General features: G+C 37.1%; 1 long non-coding RNA gene across 1 annotated transcript in view; it reads right to left on the bottom strand.

Annotated features, from left to right (window-relative positions):
* The window catches only part of LOC134736515 (uncharacterized), a 157,371-nt gene extending 139,739 nt beyond the window's left edge, over positions 1–17,632 (bottom strand). The window contains exon 1 of the long non-coding RNA XR_010120589.1: positions 17,462–17,632. This is a non-coding gene — a long non-coding RNA (uncharacterized lncRNA). The remainder of the gene's footprint in view (positions 1–17,461) is intronic.
* Positions 17,633–20,914: the final 3,282 nt, after the last annotated feature.

The following is a 20,914-nucleotide window of genomic DNA, read 5'->3' on the forward strand; positions in this document are numbered from 1 at the left end:
GTGCATGGATCATGGCAATATTTCCCGTATCAATAATTCTTGGGATGGGGGAAATTAATGATTCAAAGCTACTTTACCAGAAATGAGAAAATAATTTTGCCATTGATTTGATTCTAGCTAATTGAACTTTTATCATTATATAAAGATTTTCTACATTGAGAATAATGCTTTTTGGTTTTAGTTTATATTGCCAAATATTCACATAGATATCCCACTTTTATGTAGCTGGCATTTTCATGGTTTCTTTTTATCACTTCAATGTTACACATTTTCATGGTCTTGTGTTTAAGATATGCACGTTACAATGGTATCTAGTTGACTGGAGTTTTTATATATATATATATATTTCTATTGGAAGTATGTCTTAGAATATTATTTGATATCTATTAATTATTTGCTATTTTCCACATGCTCTATTCTCTCTTTCTCTCGCCCACAATTCCTCCCTTCCTTTCTCTCTCTAGTCTTATTGCGAATTGAGTGTGTGCTTTTTAAAATCTTTTGTTCTAACTATGATACAGAAACAATATACTATTTCCATAATTTTGATTGTTACCCAATAATTTAGAACTGAATAGTCTCTAAGGCATAACAATAACTTAATGCCCTTCAGAATAGTAAAAGTTTCTGTATCCATCACCCGACCTGAATGCTACCACATTCAGTATTTTGACTTAGTCTTTAATACCATAATTTAAACATTGTAATTGTTATTACTAGTATTCTGCTTGTTTGTTTAAATTTACCTACATGTTAACCAATTTCTCTGTTTACCCTTCCTTCCAGTATATTAGCCTCCTTTATAGTATGTTTTATTACTAAGAAAACTTCCCTTTAACATAGATCTATTACTGGTAATTGCTTATAGTTTTATTTTCCTCTTTTTATGTGTCTTTATTTTTCTCACGTAATTGAAAGATAGCTTGCTCTATAGAAAATTCTAGTATTTTCATTTCCCTTTGACTAAAAATTATCTTCTGTCTTCCTTTGTCACACTTCACAAATCTTCATCCACTAATCTGTAATCTGTTATCCCATTGTAGATTATCTGTCTTTTTTCTAAGTGCTTTCATAATTCTATATTTTTTTGGTATTCTACAGTTTTACTAGATACAAACTTATTTTCATTCATCCTATTTGGTACAAACTGTGATTTTTGTGTTAGTTATTAATGCTTTTTATTGAGTCTGGAAATTCCTCAAACATTAATTCTTTATCTTGTCATCTTCCTGTTTTCTCCTTCTGGAACTCAGAGTAGAGAATGTGAGGCTTTCTAAATACTCTTTACCATTTTTTAATATTTTCAGTTTTCTGGTGTTTCTAGAGTACCTTCTATACAACTTCTTCACATTTTCTTCTCATTTCCTAAACTTCTCCTCAGCTCTCTGAAATCTGTTCTTTAACTCATTCAATTCATTTTCCAAATTTTAAAATAGTATCTATCAGGCTTTTTGCCAAATATTTCTTGTGTTTTCTATTCTTTCTCATTGTTTGTTCTTAATAATTTCATTTCCTAATAATGTCTTCTTTTACATTATTCTTTAAAAACATTCATTCTAAATGCTAATTTTATGCTCTCTGATAATTCTGATGTCTGAAATCTTTGAAGGACTAATTATACTATTTGTGTTCTACTAATTCTCACTAATGATCCATCCTTCACTCTTTGTTGACCTTTGGTTAGGAACTCTTAATAGGCTGATCTTATAAGTGGAAATTCAGGGTCTAAATTTCAGATTCTGTCCTCTAAATGGAATTTGCATTTGTTTCTTTTAGAAGTCAAAAGTAACTACTAAGCCAGGACCACATTATCTCCTTTGCATCTGCCTTGGCTTAATCTGAGGATTTCAGATACGGCTCGTCTGCCTTATCCACTAGCCAAATACTTCGTTTCATTGCTGAAATACTGACATACACACTTGTTTTTTCAGGGAAATCTATTTTTAGTACATTTCCTCTCTTCTCAGATGCCATCACTTCTCCAATTTCATTTTTCATCTCCACTCTTTCTCTCCTTCTTTGATATTTATTTCTTGTTACCAATGGAATAGAATGAAAATTATGTTTTTGCAGTGTAAATGACTATTAAGAACATCTATTTTAAATGTTACTTCAAAACTATTTTTAAGGCAAAGCATAATAAACCTTAGATACTGACTTTTATATAAATGAGGGTAGAAGAAATAATTAACAAATGAAATTTGTTATTAACCCAGTATAAAATTCAGGAGTAGTGTTGAATGTTACAAAATGACACTGTGAGATCATTACTTCCTTGGTTACTCTCTCTCTAAAATTGACTTTCCTCTGTAAGCTTTGGTTTTAGAACTCTGAAATGGGGAAACTAATAATACACAACTGATATTATTTTATATTTGTTCTCAGTTCTGTTCCACCTAGTAAATGCTCAATATGAGGCAGCCATTATTTGTCACTATTATCATTACTTGTTAGATAATGCAGAGATAAGAAAAGGAAAGAACAGGGAGAATACCAGAACAGCAAGAAAGTTGATCAGGAACAAAAATTCAGTTGTATGTGGTGTAAGATACAAAGAGAGCAAGAAACTGAAAGAGAGAGATAAAAGGAAACATAAACAAGCATAAAGGCTCTTGAAATAAGATATAGCAAAAAAGAGGTCTTTTGGTTCAGACAGAATAGAGCAGATACAAATAAGGAAAACAATTACAGAGAAACAAATTAAGAGAAAAATAAGGAGGCAGTGAGAGACTCTGTAGATACTGAGTTGAATTATATTTGTAAATATTTATATTTAAGTCACTGGGTTTCAAAAAAAGTAAATATCACTGATTATAAAATTTCTTTGAATTCAGGTTATTTCTAAAGTATTTTCAATTATTTATGAATGTTATTACAGCCTTCTTCAATTCATTTTTATATTTATATAATTCAATTATATAAAACAATATTTAGTATTTTAATTATCTACTTTTACAAGAAAAAAACATTAAAATGTATATTCTTAAGAAGGTCAAATTATACCTAACTGGCCAATTTTTTAAATTCAGTTGTATTAATTTATTTATACTGCCTATTCCATAATTGTCTGAACTTACAGTAAAGGTCATGTTTATAATTATTATCAGCAGTGGAAAAAAAAGAAAACCCAGAGAATCTCTATATAGTTTGATTCAATCATTGGAGAAAACATATAATAAGAATCAAAACACAGAATATAGTTTCCAGGAAGACAGAAGCTACATTTTACATGTGTTCATAGCCATAAAATCTATTGAAATGCTTGACGTATATGAATAAACAAATGCCTGAATGAAGCACTGAATATAAAGGAATGTAAGAAAAGTGGGAGGAAAACAGACATTTATGGAATGCCTGGCAAGATGTATTAAACATCTCTCTCTTGTGTGCCATTTAATATGCATAACTATCTTGTTTGATAGGAATTACCCTGCCTATTTTCAGACTAAACTGAAGTTCAGGGACTCTTAGTAACTCACTCAAGGTCACATTGATATTCAGTAGTATCATCAAGTTTCCTATTACAGTTTGCTAGGTTTCAAACCCATTAACTTTCCACTACATTTTGCTACATCACCAGTACAAAAGTATAATTCTCATAATTAAGTAATTAGATACCTTATTAAGCTTCAGAAATCTATCATTATTAATACAGATTCAGCAACTCACTTAACTGTGAAGGATTATTCTCTAGGCTGCAACTTACCTCACCTTATTCAAATTAAATTGAATATAGTATATGGAAAACTGCACAAGCAGTACTGAAAACAAGTTTCTAGTCCTACTTATGGCATCAGCTAGCAACATGGCTTTGGAAAATTTACCTAATCTTTACTATCTATTATTAAATCTTTTGTAAAATAAGATTTAAACTAAAATGTCCCCAATAATCAGTTTAGATAATTTAAAAACTTCATCAATATTTTCATCCTGTAAAACCAACTATAAATCATAGTACCTTGTAAATTAAACATCTGAGTATCATATGCCTACTTGTCCATTCCCAGTGCATTTCACATGCTTTTTCATCACTTAACATTCTTTTCCTAATGGAAAATCCATCTATTTCTTGATGTCTAATTGCTTTCACAGTAGACATAATCCTTGCTTGAGTTGGCATTTGTGCATAGGGTCACTGACTAAAATTTGTTCTATTCAAATTCTAAAAGTCATTACAATTTGTAATTATGCTTTTGTATACCTTCTTTTCTCATTTTAATCATAGTGCCTATGAAGAATTAGCATAGAATTTGAAATGAGTTGGTAACCAAAATTTAGTGGCTGGTAGTAATTCACATTAATTCTAAGTCCATGATATATTCTGTGCATATATCATATATATTTGTATTGTGAACTCTGAAAATTTGAGACAGGTCTCAGTTAATTTAGAAAGTTTATTTTGCCAAGGCCAGGTGCGGTGGCTCATGCCTGTAATCCCAGCACTTTGGGAGGCCAAGGCGGGTGGATCACGAGATCAGGAGATCAAGACGATCCTGGCTAACACGGGGAAACCCCGTCTCTACTAAAAATACAAAAAATTAGCTGGGCATGGTGGCGGGCGCCTATAGTCCCAGCTACTCAGGAGGCTGAGGCAGGAGAATGGCATGACCCCAGGAGGCGGAGCTTGTAGTGAGCCAAGATCACGCCACTGCACTCCAGCCTGGGCAACAGAGCCAGACTCCGTCTCGTAAAAAAAAAGAAAAAAGAAAAAAGAAAATTTATTTTGCCAAGAGTGAGGACATGCACCCATGAAACAACCTCAGGAGGTCCTGATGACATGTGCCCAAGGTGGTCATTGCACAGCTTGGTTTTATACATTTTTAGGGAGTCATGAGGCATCAATCGACACATGTAAAACAAACATTGGTTTAGTTCAGAAAGGTGGGACCACCCAAAGCAAAAGCAAAGCAGGACAACTTGAGGCAGAGAGGGGGCTTCCAGATCACAGATAGGTGAGAGATAAATGGTTGCATTCTTTTGAGTTTCTGATTAGACTTTCCAAAGGAGGCAATAAGATATGCATTTATCTCAGTGAGCAGAGGGATGAGTTTGAATAGAATGGGAGGCAAGTTTGTCCTAAGCAGTTCTAAGCTTGAATTTTCCCTTTAGCTTAGTAATTTTGGGGGCCCCAGATATTTCCTTTCACAGTATATGTGTGAATATATAAGTATTCACCTTCCAGGTGCTTGGACAGGCTGGTGTTGAGTGTCTGTGGCTTTTCCAGGCACATGGTGCATGCTATCAGTGGATCTACCATCTGGGGTCTGGAGAAAGGAGGTCCTCTTCTCACAGCTCCACTAGGCAGTGCCCCAGTAAGGACTCTGCATCGGGGCTCCGTCCCCACATTTCCCTTGGGCATTACCCTAGCAGAGGTTCTTCATGAGGGCCCTGCCCCTGCAGCAAACTTCTACCTGGACATCCAGGCATTTCCATGCATTCTCTGAAATATAGACAGAGGTTCACAAACCTCAGTTCTTGACTTCTGTGCATCTGCAGGCTCAACACCATGTGAAAGCTGCCAAGGCTTGGAGCATGCACCCTTTGAAGCTTGAGATGTACCTTGGCCCATTTTGGCCACAACTGGAGCTGAAGCAGCTGAAATGCAGTGCACCATGTCCTAAGGCTGCATAGAACAGGGATGCCCTGGACCCGACCCAGGAAATTATTTTTCCCTTCTAGGACTGTGGCCCTGTGATGGGTAGGGCTGCCATTATGATCTTGGACATGCCCTGGAACATTTTATCCATTGTCTTGGTGATTAACATTTGAGTCCTTGATACTTACGTAAATTTTTCCCCAGAAAATGCGTTTTTCTTTTTCTTTTTTTCTTTGAGACAAAGTCTCACTCTGTCACCCAGGCTGGAAGGCTGGAGTGCAATGGTACAATTGTCAGCTCACTGCAACCTCGACTCCCAAGTTCAAGTGATTCTCCTGCCTCAGCCTCCAGAGTAGCTGGGATTATAGGCGCTTGCCACCATTCCCAGCTAATTTTTGTATTTTTAGTAGAGATGGGGTTTCATCATGTTGCCCAAGCTGGTCTTGAACTCCTGACCTCAGGTGATCTGCCCATCTTGGCCTCCCAAAGTCCTGGGATTACAGGCGTGAGCCACCGCCCCCAGCCGAAAATGGGATTTTCTTTTCTATCACATTATCAGGCTGCAAATTCTCTAAACTTTTATGTTCTTCTCTCACTTGAATGCTTATTGCTTAGAAACTTCTTCCACCAGATACCCTAAATCATCTCTCTCAAGTTCAAAGTTCCACAGATCTCTAGGGCAGGGGCAAAATAGCGACAGTCTCTTTACATAGCAAAAGTGACCTTTATTCCAATTTTCAACAGTTCTTCATTTCCATCTGAGACCATGTCATCCTGGACTTTATTGTTCATGTCACTATCAGCATTTCATCCAACAAGTCTCTAAGAAGTTCTAAACTTTCTCACTTCTTCCTGTCTTCTGATCCCTCCTAGTCGCTAGGAAGTTCCAAACTTTCCCACATTTTCCTGTCTTCCCTGAGCCCTTCATACTGTTCCAGCCTCTGCATGTTACCCAGTTCCAAAGTCACTTCCACATTTTTGGGTATCTTTACAGCAGTGCCCCACAGCTCTTCTTACCAATTTACTGTACTAATCCATTCTCACACAGCTAAAAGGACATTTCCAAGACAGGGTAACTTATGAAGAAAAAGAGATTTAATAGACTCACAGTTCCACATGGCTGGGGAGGCCTCACAATCATGGTGGAAAGTCAAGGGGGTGGAAAGTCAAGGGGGAGCAAAGGCCTATCCTACATGGTGGCAGGCAAGAGAGCATGTGCAGCGGAACTGCCCTCTAGAACACCATCAGATCTTGTGAGACTTATTCACTATCATAAGACCTGCATGGGAAAAACCTGCCCCATGATTCAATTACCTCCTGCTGGGCGCCTCCCATGACACATGGGGACTATGGGAGCTATAATTCAAGATGAGATTTGGGTGGGGACACAGCCAAACCATATCAGGGTGTGATATAAAGAGAGGTTCGTTAATGAGTACAAACATTCAGTTAGGTAGAAAGAAGAAATTCTAATGTTGAATAGTAGAGTAGGCTGACTATAGTTAAAAACAATGTATTATACATTTCAAAATAGCGAAGTGAGGACTTCAGAAGGTCTCCACATATAGAAATGATAAATGTATTTCAGACATGAAGTCCTTGCCCATGCCAATGTCCTGAATGGTATTGCCTAGGTTTTCTTCTAGGGTTTTTATGGTTTTAGGTCTAACATGTAAGTCTTTAATCCATCTTGAATTAATTTTTGTATAAGGTGTAAGGAAGAGATCCAGTTTCAGCTTTCTACATATGGCTAGCCAATTTTCCCAGCACCATTTATTAAATAGGGAATCCTATCCCCATTGCTTGTTTTTGTCAGGTTTGTCAAAGATCAGATAGTTGTAGATATGCGGCATTATTTCTGAGGGCTCTGTTCTGTTCCATTGATCTATGTCTCTGTTTTGATACCAGTACCATGCTGTTTTGGTTACTGTAGCCTTGTAGTATAGTTTGAAGTCAGGCAGCGTGATGCCTCCAGCTTTGTTCTTTTGCCTTAGGATTGACTTGGTGATGCGGGCTCTTTTTTGGTTCCATAGGAACTTTAAAGTAGTTTTTTCCAATTCTGTGAAGAAAGTCATTGGTAGCTTGATGGGGATGGCATTGAATCTATAAATTACCTTGGGCAGTATGGCCATTTTCACAATATTGATTCTTCTTACCCATGAGCATGGAATGTTCTTCCATTTGTTTGTATCCTCTTTTATTTCACTGAGCAGTGGTTTGTAGTTCTCCTTTAAGAGGTCCTTCACATCCCTTGTAAGTTGGATTCCTAGGTATTTTATTCTCTTTGAAGCAATTATGAATGGGAGTTCACTCATGATTTGGCTCTCTGTTTGTCTGTTATTGGTGTATAAGAATGCTTGTGATTTTTGTACATTGATTTTGTATCCTGAGACTTTGCTGAAGTTGCTTATCAGCTTGAGGAGATTTTGGGCTGAGATAATGGGGTTTTCTAGATATACAATCATGTCATCTGCAAACAGGGACAATTTGACTTCCTCTTTTCCTAATTGAATACCCTTTATTACCTTCTCCTGCCTAATTGCCCTGGCCAGAACTTCCAACACTATGTTGAATAGGAGTAGTGAGACAGGGCATACCTGTCTTGTGCCAGTTTTCAAAGGGAATGCTTTCAGTTCTTGCCCATTAAGCAATGGCAACAAAAGCCAAAATTGACAAATGGGATCTAATTAAACTAAAGAGCTTCTGCACAGCAAAAGAAACTACCATCAGAGTGAACAGGCAACCTACAGAATGGGAGAACATTTTCACAACCTACTCATCTGACAAAGGGCTAATATCCAGAATCTACAATGAACTCAAACAAATTTACAAGAAAAAAACAAACAACCCCATCAAAAAGTGGGCATAGGATATGAACAGACACTTCTCAAAAGAAGACATTTATGCAGCCAACAGACACGTGAAAAAATGCTCATCATCACTTGCCATCAGAGAAATGCAAATCAAAACCACAGTGAGATACCATCTCACACCAGTTAGAATGGCCATCATTAAAAAGTCAGGAAACAACAGGTGCTGGACAGGATGTGGAGAAATAGGAACACTTTTACACTGTTGGTGGGACTGTAAACTAGTTCAAACATTGTGGAAGTCAGTGTGACGATTCCTCAGGGATCTAGAACTAGAAATACCATTTGACCCAGCCATCCCATTACTGGGCATATACCCAAAGGATTATAAATCATGCTGCTATAAAGACACATGCACACGTATGTTTATTGTGGCACTATTCACAATAGCAAAGACTTGGAACCAACCCAAATGTCCAACAACGATAGACTGGATTAAGAAAATGTGGCACATATACACCATGGAATACTATGCAGCTATAAAAAATGACGAGTTCATGTCCTTTGCAGGGACATGGATGAAACTGGAAACCATCATTCTCAGCAAACTATCGCAAGGCCAAATGACCAAACACCGCATGTTCTCACTCATAGGTGGGAATTGAACTATGAGAACACAGGGACACAGGAAGGGGAACATCACACTCCGGGGACTGTTGTGGGGTGGGGGGAGGGGGGGAGGGATAGCATTAGGAGATATAACTAATGCTAAATGACAATGACGCGTTAATGGCTGCAGCACACCAACATGGCACATGTATACATATGTAACAAATGTGCACATTGTGCACATGTACCCTAAAACTTAAAGTATAATAATAATAAAATTTAAAAAAAAGAAATGATAAATGAACATAGCACCTGACTTGATCATTACATATCAAGTTAACAGGCCCATGTAACACAGTATCGCATGGACTGCATAAATATTTACAAATACTATGTATCAATAAACTTTTTAAAAATAAATACTTCAAAAAATCAATGTAATGTAGATATCATATACTGCCTTGAGAAAATAAAGTAAAAGAAACACTATTGTGAGAAAATATCAGGAAATATTCATATAATAATGTCAAAACTAAAAATATATTTTCACCAAATTTGGTATATAGAAATTGTTTCAGACAAGTTGAGTCAACATTTTTGCTGATTTAAACTTTTTATTTTCTTTTTACTCTCAAAATCAACACACTGCATTTTATTGACTGATATAAGGTATATAACAAAGAAAACACGGAAACAGAGGAAAAAGTAAAATAACTTTTATTGTTGTTCTAATGCACTTGTTGCAAGAATGTTTAAAAATTGTTATATTTTATTCTAAAAGTCACATATCCTTACTATAAAATATCAGTGAAATACTTATAAAAAGGAAAATTAAAGGTTATTTTAATTTTACAGCCTATTCTCATTTATCTTCTTCCAAGGCTTTATTCTAAGTACATGTATCTTTTAGATTCATGTACATACATATAATATAGTTTACATTGCATATTTATATTTTACGTAGCATTTAACAGTACATATTTTGCAAGGCATTTAATAACATTAACTTCAATAATCATGAATGTGTGTGATTCCAACCTATGGCTATACCATAATATTTTTAAATATTCCAAGAATGAATAATATTTGTGTTTCCAATTAAACATTTCTATCAATGGTATTTTAAATATAAAACACTGAGTGAGATAAAAACAGAGATGCTTAATTTTATGACAGTCATTTACACATTACTATTGTTACCTGAGAGCTGTTCTTAGTTTTTCTTGAATTCCAAAGAAAAGGGAATAAATTTTTAAATATGATAGCATAAAAGAGGCCTAATTCATTTTATATGTAGAGAAAAGCATAATTTATTTACCAGCAGTGTAGAAAGGAAGCAAAATACTTAGAAAATTCAGGAGACCATATATTTTACATCTGGTGGTTGATAAGGAATAAATGTATTGAGAAAGTAATAATGGAGGTCGCAAAATGAGAAGAAGAATTTTGAGGTAATTTCTGGAAGCTTCATCCTTTTTTGTTTCTTTTCATATTCTACTAGCTAATCCAAAAGTGTCCTCATTCACAATAAAAATAAATATTTTAAGGCAAAATGTGATTTATCAGTATATTTATTTTAAGATCACACTTTCTTTTAAACCTTATTTTCACTGACTTAGTTAACTAAAAGATAGTTTTGCATATTTCAATAAATAGCACATATTTACTGTATTCAGTTAACTAAGTTTATGTATGTTTTCAAATAAAAAACTCTTTGGTTTTTAGTATCTATCAGAGATCATTGTAATTTTTCTCCACAGGCTTCATATAGCTTGTGAAAAAACAATAGCTTTTCACCACCAACACCCATTCACTATCATGCATCTATGATCAATCTACTGTGTTCTTGTTATAGAAGAAAAGGCATACACTACAGTGACCTCAGAGGGAGATAAACACCACTGCAGTTTGTATACCTGACTCCTCTTCCTGCCTACAGATAAATCTCTGCCAAGGTGAAGTGGGAAGGAAATAGGAAGGAAAAGCCAGTGGAGAACCATTTTTCTTATCAATTCCATTAACAAAATACAAAGATTCAGAATCTGAAGTCAGTAGACAGTAAATCACTTTGTAGCTAACTTCATGCTCACAGAAGCCCTGTGAAAGATTATCATACAAGAATTCCTTTTCCTGCATGTTCAGAGTAGAGATAAGCATAGGATTTTTCGCTAACTCCTTGCTGAAAAATTAATGAGCATTCAGATAATAAACTCATTTTTTTCCCAAGCCAAATCAGGAAGTTACTTTCTTTCATTCAAGCAGCACAAAGTGAAGCTGGAACCAGATAATTTAATTTTGTAAATATTCCAATAAATGTTTTCTTTATTTCCATTTTGAGGAAAAAAAAACAACTAAGAATTTCTCCTTCATATGATGCTTTGAGAGAACTGTTGAATAATAAACCTTAACTCCAACTACGGGGTTAATATTTTCGGTCTTTGGATGAAATATGATGGTTGTTAAAGGAAGAGTAGTGATGCTTAGCATTGGAGAGTTAACAGGCCCATATTTCTTAGAAAACTAAATAGAATAAATGGGTTCAAGTGATATCTGAATAATTTTAAGTAAATTTTAAAATAATCTTTTAAGATTGTCTTCACAACAATATGTAAGAAGTAGAGAAATTCATTGTTTTGAAATGGTTCAGAGGTGAAAAATGCAATATATATTTCCAAATCTCAAACTCTGAGCTGCGTATTTCTCAGAAACAACTTGGCAGTATAATTATAAATTAAACTCATATTACATTATCTGAATTACTTTCTATAATATCCATTCCTTGTTATATATCTCCTCCTTGAAACATTTCTCTTTTATACATTTTAAATACTGCATTGCTCACAATTATAGAGATACTTAACATTTAGGCTTTATGGAAAATAAAACATCTTAAAAGTGATTATGTTCTAATTTGTCTAATAGCATGAATTCTAAGTCTATACTATTTATAAGAAATAATATTCATCTGAGCTGATCCTTCTCCTCCCCCTCATGCACCAGTGGTAAGTACATGACCCAGAATGAGCCATCTAGTATACCTTGTCACAGTAATTTTCTCCAGGGTAGGAATAAAATTGGGTCAAGACACAAAATAATTATTTCTTCCTTGGCTATTTTGTAGTGAAGTCCTTTTTTTTTTTTTAGTCAAATATATGAACAAAAAGAGAAATCTAGACTTGATCCCAAGATTCCGACTAAAATTTAGCTATCCTTGAAGGCAGAAGTCTCCTAGAGGTTTCAGTTTATGTAGCACAATATATACTCTATTTGTGTAAGCAACAAGCGTTCAGGATTTTGGCACTTATAAAGAAAAATCACTGTGTAATGAAAGAGGAATTAAACTTATACGTGGAATTCCAGGAACATGAGCCAAGAAGTGAGAAAAGATAGTTTTTTGCTTTGTTTTGATTCTAAAGATGGTGCTCCCAAGCTGTAATTGTTAGATCATCCCTATGACAAATACAGATTTTTAAACATGTAGTTACCAAATTATCACTCTTGTTGGGCATCATCTGTATTTCCTCATGAAGAATACCACTGTATTTCATACATTTTGGTAAGAACAGCTTGCAAATTATGGAGAAACACAACACTTTTGGCCTAAAGAGATAAATTACTCTCCTTGAACATCTCGAGGAAAGGTGTGTAAATGCACTCTTTTAAAAAATGTAGCATATAAAATATAAACTTTATATTTATTTATTTGATCTCTCTGATCAAGAATTTTCCAATGCACTCTTCTCAGATGGTGATAAAAGTAGTTGGTAACCACATCTGTCTTTAACCTCCTTTCAGTGGATTTGCATGTGAGATATGCCAGGTTTACAGAGTATGAGTAAAGGAATGGAAATGACAATTAGACATTTCATTTTTATGGTGTTTGTGGTATTTTCCTATAAAAAACATATGTCCTTTATTGACTGTTTAATATTTACTGAGTACCAACATGAGCTCAGTGATATACTTTATTACTACACTTTGAGATCTCTATGTTTGTACTGCTTCTACTCACTTTGAAAAGAGCATAATCTCTGTTGCCATTGCATTCCTTTCTGGGAGACAGAGCAAGACTTTGTCTCAAAAAAAAAAAAAAGAAAGAAAAGGAAAAAAGAAAAGAGCATAATCTCTGGATCAAATGTACTTAGAATATTTGTTGCTAATTTTAGAATATTTCTTGCTAATTTCAGCTAGCAAATGCAGCCATGGCATATTGATATTGTTAAATATAGACATTGTTACAATGAACATGTAGATAATAATATTTTATTGTTTCCTTTATGTATCTGTGTGGAAATTTTTCAGGCAATAGGCTGTAAAAAATTAAGTGCTTTTGTTGACTAAAAATAAACTGTGTCAACAGCAATGGGAAGTTAAGGTAAATATATTTAGAAACAAAAACTTTCAATGAGGGTTTCCTATGTGCCAGTTTCTGTTCTACCTAGGTGCTTTTGCATAGAATTCTTATATCTTATTCTGCAATTCTGGTAATGGGAGATGGATTCAAGAAAATTGATTAGATGGGGGGAAAAGGAAAGAAAGAAAAGGAATCACAAAGAAAGTAATATAATGTTTCCAGGGAGGCCAGTCTCCTCAGATATTTCCTTTCTATCCCTGACTATGGCATTAGAATGAATTGACTTTCGAAAAATGTTGAGAGAAAAGATGAAATAAGTCAATTGGACTTAAAGACTAATTTTTCAAGAAAGCTTATGGCACAGTGGAAATATGAGATCATTAGAAATATGCTTTTAGTAATTGTATCTAAACTGGTAAGGATAGTAATTCAGGCATATGGTTTGGGGAGAAAATGAGATATGCTAAGATCTTAATACAATATTTCTACAGCCGTATTTTTCAGTGAGGATTCAGTCAAGGAAACAGAATCACTATGAGTATTATGGATGAGAGACTCACTATATAAATTTGACCTTTTACCTTTATGGAAGTAGCTGGGGCAGCAAAAGGCTGAGAGAGAAATTAGAGAAACAGAGAAATTGCTAATCAATCAATCTGAAAAGATAAGCATGTCCAGGCACAAATGTGGGACTGAGAAAGAAAACCTCATGATGAGATCTACAAGAAGCGGCTGCTCTGTGTAGCTGTCATCTCTGTGGGTCCATGGCTAAGCATGTGGTATGGGCCTGGAGCCATGCTGGTCAATGCAATTAGAGAGAAGAACTGAGAAGAGCAAGGAGAAGTTGGAACCCATCGGTGTGTGACAACCTTCAGGGAGTAAGGATCTCTGCTTCTCTCCCATTTTCCAAATCTTATGTACACATTGCTTTTAGCCAACTCTAACTTAGAACCATACAGGGAAAGGGATTCTGAAAAACATAGTTCCAGCTTAATAACATCAACAGAGCCCAAAACATGACCAAGGTTTGAATATCAAGTTGTCTAAAACTGACCTTTAGAGAAGAAAATCAACCGAAGGGAGTGTATAACCTTGAACAATGCAGGCAGAAAAGCACATACCGAGTAGAGGATATATACAACACTTTAACTTGACTAAAGACAATTCATTTTGACCAAAATTTTGGTGTTTATATATGTATAGCTATTGACTGTGACTATGAAAGTGTTGTTCATAAAAACTGACTCCAGTAAAGGAAATGTCACACACAAAAACAAAGTACATATGATTAGAGAAGAGCACTTTTCCTGACTAGACAAAGAAAAGCTGCTTGTATTTAGCAGTAAAACATAAAGAATGAATGAACAAATGCAAAAAAGTGTGAGATAGATGAAAGATACAGAGTAGTCACAGAAAAACTAAAGAAAAGTAGTAGCTATTATGGTTTAAAGAAATTATTGCATAGAGGATTCAAGAGGGACTGCAATGACACCTTTTTTTTTTTTTTTTTGAGATGGAGTCTCGCCCTGTCACCCAGGCTGGAGTGGAGTGGCGCGATCTCTGCTCACTGAAACCTCCACCTCCCGGGCTCAAGCGATTCTCCAGCCTCAGCCTCCTGAGTAGCTGGGATTACAGGCACGCCACCAAGCCCAGCTAATTTTTGTATTATTTTAGTAGATACCAGGTTTCACCATGTTGGCCAGGCTGGTCTTGAACTCCTAACCTCAGGTGATCCGCCTGCCTCGGCCTCCTAGAGTGCTGGGATTACAGGCTGAGCCACTGTGCTCAGCCTGGAATGACACACTTTTAAATATCATTGTCTGAGGAGAAAATTACTAGCATGGGAGGACAATACAGATTCCACGGACTGAACAATGACAAAACAGACAACTGGTAGAGCATAGGGCATCTAGTTAGCTATCTTTTGATACAACATCGGAATAGTTCTTGATAAAGAGAAATGAGCCACTAAACAAGAAGACTATTATTTGAAAAAAAATTATAATAAATATCCCTCTATATTAACCTTTTAGTTAATTTATGATATTTTACTTACTGTGTTATTACAGATTATTTTAGAATTTGCATTTAATTATGAAGTACAATTTGAAGTAATCCATTTGTGGTTAAAATACAAAACCCCTTATCCAAGTGGAAATAATTAACCATTTCAAAATAATCTTGATGTACTTATTGGTAATTGCTAACCAACTGGTTCATTTACATTTAGCTGAGTCAAACATGAACTGGTCATAATGGGTGTCTCTTTTAGAATACAATTTTATATGTGTTGCTGCATACTGTTAGAAAATTATTAGCAGTTTCCTTAAATATTTCCAACTGTTCTATCTCCCCTCCTTTATCACAGAAGTTGGAAGATTAATGCTACATTGTCATTCTCCTTTGCAGATAGAGTTCGGTATCTATTGAAATTTTATAAATAAAAAATACTCTCATGAGATTTGAAAGAAAGTAAAGCTTAGAACAGCCCAGCAAGCAAGATATGGCATATATGAATATTTGTAGCTGATTGCATATTTTTGTATTTAGCCACAAGTTTCATAGTTGTGAGCCAAACATAGAAGACGCAATGGTGATAGCTATACCTGAATATTTCTTACCATGTGGGCTCCCCATCTTTCAACCAATATTGTAACCAAATACTTCCTCTATTGACTTGTTCCTGATTGAAATACCTGAAGGGCATTCTTACACTAGTTTCGTACATTAAACTTTGACAGGTACACATGAGCGTCTTTGAACCACTACTAGGTCACATATATATCAACTGGAATCCTAATCAACTACCACAGGAGAAACTAAATTATAAATATTTTAACACAATTATTTGCTTCATTGAGAGGAAAAGGGTCCCGCTGGACTGTAGGATAGTGACTATAGTGACTATACAGTAGTACGTTTCAAACATCAAAGTATCCTAAGAAGGTAAACAACAAGGCTTGCCTTAAACTTTGTTACTTTTCCTCAATTTCCCCAAATCACCTGTGCCTTCCTTATAAACAAGATAAGATATGTGCAAGCCCATTGGAACACTCCTAAGCAATAATTATGAGTGAATTTCAACAATTATACTTGCAGATATATAAAGGTCATGTGATAGTACCTCTTACCACCCCCCAAAAAATGTGCATATATGTTTAACCCTGCAATTGTAAATATGGAAAGAAATTGGTAAAACATATTTAAAATAAAACAATTATTTGTCAATTAACTATGTTTTACTATTGTGCTTTACTTAGGTTTAGTATTAATAACTCATTTGATATTGTTGATAAGCTTATTTCTACACAGCATACAATGTCCCCACTTGCCTTACTCTCTGGCTTCCCTCAGTTTAAATTAATAATGTTTATCAAGTAAACACTTCATCTGACCACATCCTGAGCAAGGTACTCAACACACTGATATCTCTTACATAGTCGCTGATAGGCTATGCAGTCAGTCTCGCTGAAGCCCTGGTATTTGATGCATTGAAAAGCCCTCCATGGGCCGGGCGCGGTGGCTCACGCCTATAATCCCAGCACTTTGGGTGGCTGAGGGGGGCGGATCACGAGGTCAGGAGTTCCAAACCAGCCTGACCAACATGGTGAAACCACATCTCTACTAAAATTCCAAAAATTAGCCGGGCGTGGTGGCATAGGCCTGTAGTCTCAGCTACTAGGGAGGCTGAGGCAGGAGAATCACTTACACCCAGGCGGTGGAAGTTCCAGTGTGCTGAGATCTCGCGACTGCACTGCACTGCACTCCAACCCAAGGGACAGAGCAAGACTCTGTCACCAAAAACAAAAGGAAAAAAAAAAGAAAAAAGAAAAGCCCTCCCTGGTCTACCACCTTTTCCTTATCTCTTCCACTACTACCCCTCTCACTATCATGTTGCTACATCTTTGTAACTGGATTTCTACCAGCTTGGATTTCTCTACTCAGCACTTGTATGCTCAAATTCTGACACTTCGCCAATCAAAGGCAAGCTGGTTGAAGTTCTAACCCTCAATCTTCCTTTTGTCAGCCCCTTCCCCAAAATTGTGTTTCTTCAGCAGTGGCCCTATTCTAAGCAGACTGGTCCACTATTACCTGTGAGAGGTGACAGCGTGCGCCCTCGCTCGCTCTCGGCGCCTCCTCGGCCTTGGCGCCCACTCTGGCCGCGCTTGAGGAGCCCTTCGGCCCACCGCTGCACTGTGGGAACCCCTTTCTGAACCGGCCAACGCTGGAGCCGGCTCCTTCAGCTTGCAGGGAGGTGTGGAGACAGAGACGCGAGCCGGAACCGGGGCTGCGCCCGGCGCTTGCGGACCAGCTGGAGTTCCGGGTGGGCGTGGCTTGGCGGGCCCCGCACTCGGAGCGGGCCGCCGGCGGGCCCTGCCGGCCGGGCAATGAGGGGCTTAGCACCCGGGCCAGCGGCTGCGGAGGGTGTGCTGGGTCCCCCAGCAGTGCCCGCCCAACGGCGCTGCACTCGATTTCTCACCGGGCCTTAGCTGCCTCCCTGCGGGGCAGGGCTCCGGACCTGCAGCCCGCCATGCCTGAGCCTCACCCTCCTCGGTGGGCTCCTGTGCGGCCGAGCCTCCCCGACAAGCGCCGCCCCCTGCTCCAGGGCGCCCAGTCCCATTGACCACCGACCACCGCACTGAGAAGTGCGGGCGCACGGCGCAGGACTGGCAGGCAGCTCCACCTGCAGCCCAGGTGCCGGATCCACTGGGTGAAGCCAGCTGGGCTCCTGAGTCTGGTGGGGACTTGGAGAACCTCTAGCTAAGGGATTGTAAACACACCAATCGGCACTCTGTATCTAGCTCAAGGTTTGTAAACACACCAATCAACACCCTGTGTCCAGCTCAGGGTTTGTGAATGCAGCAATCGACACTCTGTAGCTGGTGGGGACTTGGAGAACTTTTGTGGCCCACACTGTATCTAGCTAATCTAGTGGGGATGTGGAGAACCTCTGTGTCTAGCTCAGAGGTTGTAAACGCACCAATCAGCTCTCTGTAAAAGAAACCAATCGGCTCTCTGTAAAATGGACCAATTAACAGGATGTGGGTGGTGCCAGATAAGAGAATAAAAGCAGGGTGCCAGAGCCAGCAGTGGCAACCTGCTCGTGTCGCCTTCCACACTGTGGAAGCTTTGTTCTTTCACTCTTTGCAGTAAATCTTGCTGCTGCTCACTCTTTGGGTCCACACTGCCTTTATGAGCTGTAACACTCACCGTGAAGGTCTGCAGCTTCACTCCTGAAGCCAGTGAGACCACGAGCCCACCGGGAGGAAGAAACTCCAGATGCGCTGCCTTAAGAGCTGTAACACTCACCGGAAGGTCCTCAGCTTCACTCCTGAGCCAGCGAGACCACGAACCCACCAGAAGGAAGAAACTGAACACATCCAAACATCAGAAGGAACAAACTCCAGACACACCGCCTTTAAGAACTGTTCTCACCATAAGGGTCCGCGGCTTCATTCTTGAAGTCAGTGAGACCAAGAACCCACCAATTCTGAACACACCTGTATTCTTCCAAAAATTGCATGTCATCTGTGTTCTCATTTTATTGTTTCTCAACCAACTTAAAGGGCCCCTTCACCTCTCCAGGGCTTTCCAAACCCAGGCAGAGTTAAGCATGACCTCTTGGATGCAGTGCAGCTCTGAAGTGCCCTACATTTCTGCTGAACATGGTCTCCTTAGTCAGATTACAGTGATCAGTCTTTTTTGCCATTCCATCTTGTCTGCTTTAAAGCCTCTCTCTCCCCTTCTGGTAACACAATAGTCTGAAAGCTCAGCTTTTCTATGCTACACATGATGAAAGCATTTCACTTTTCTGTCACACTTTGCAGATCTCATACATCTTACTCTTTGAGAGCAAGATAAGCAGCTTTCAAGTGTTTAAAAACTTATTTAGATTTTTTCTGGATGTGTAGCTTTTTATTCTGAAGAGTTGGAAGTTTATACGGAAGCTAAATAATTATCAACAAATAGTATCAGAGTATTCCACATTCTAGGAGTAAAAGAAATATTGATTAAAAGGACTTCCAAGCTGTTCTGCCACACACACTCTTTATTGTTTTCGATTTCTCAACAAATTTTCCTGACCTGTTATTTCAATATAAATAGCTTTTCCAGGAGTTTTACATAGATCAAAAACACAGGATAAAGAAGTGTTAGATGTCCTCGTGTGTAATACCTGCTTTCTTTGTACATGTTTTTTCTTTTGAGAGGAAAATCCCCTTATGATGTATTAACTGAAGTAAATCGTAATGAGTGCACTTGTGTTTAAGTTAAAGCTATATTTGGCATGCTGAGAATTGATTTTGCTGACATATGAATAATAAGTAAAAACGTGAAAACAAAGTACATTTATTTTAAAAAATAGACAAAATAAATAATGAATAAATGAACAAATAAATAAAATTCAATAAATTAGAAAAATTGTGTTTGATTAAAGTACTGAAATTCTATAGTTCTATAAGTCCAAGATAAGCCCAGATCTCATAAACCTAATTGAGAAAAGATGCTTCAAACGATAATGCCTTCTGAAATAATAGTTTTCTTACTATTATATTCAAGTTTAAAACTTTTATTTGAAAGTCAATATAATAAACTCTCATTTTAAAATTTTAAAGCATCAAATTATCTTTAATGAAAATAAAACATTTAGCCTCCTTTAAAAAAGCTGTATATTTTGAATATATTATAGAAAAACAGATGAAAAATGTGATAAAATAATTGCCCTATTGTGATGTATAATGAGAAATAGATACTCCTCAATGTGAGTCCTTAAATCTAAATTTAACTTAGTTTAAGCTTGATGTTAAAATTCTGAAAACATGTTTTTCTTTAATCTACTTTTTTTTTTACCATAATGTAATCACCATGAATGTCATATAAGGAAATAAAGTGTTAATACAATGTAATTATCTGTAACTTGGACTCTGGGATAATCTAATAATTTTTACTTGAGGAGGAGTCAGGTATAGTTGGGGAATATAAAGTGTAGGAAAAGTAGACAAAAATCTAGTTTGGGTTCCATCCCTAATTGTCTGTATGACCTTGATTATTATTTTAAGAAGTCTGACCTCAATTCTTCCATGAAATGGGTGGGATAAACTGAAAAAGCTGCATAGCCCACTTCAGCTCTAAAATCCTGTATTCCTATGAGTCTAAGTACAGACGTTCCCTTTGGAATTACTTTCTAAACCACAAATCAGGGCATGTGATCTCCTGATGAAATTCAATATTCTTTCCATTTGTGAGAAGCAGTTTAGATGTGGTTGAGATGCCAAAATGATATATGTGAAAGAGTGGTGTCACAGTACCTAGAGCATCATAAGCACTCAGCAAATATTAGCTTCCCTGCTTCCCACTCTCTATCCTTCCCACACTGTGGCTAGGATGATTTCCCAACAGTAAATTTTGATGAAGGGGGAAGTGTCAGGGTGGATTCTAAAGAGAAGACATTGTGAGAGAGGAATATGCATGCAAACTTGTCCCTATGTTGTAACTGGCCTATGGTCCCTGATCCCATCTGACATCTCTGTGTCCTGGTCTAAGCGT

Source organism: Symphalangus syndactylus, chromosome 4, assembly GCF_028878055.3.
Source record: "Symphalangus syndactylus isolate Jambi chromosome 4, NHGRI_mSymSyn1-v2.1_pri, whole genome shotgun sequence".
In the NCBI taxonomy this organism is placed as follows: domain Eukaryota; kingdom Metazoa; phylum Chordata; class Mammalia; order Primates; family Hylobatidae; genus Symphalangus; species Symphalangus syndactylus.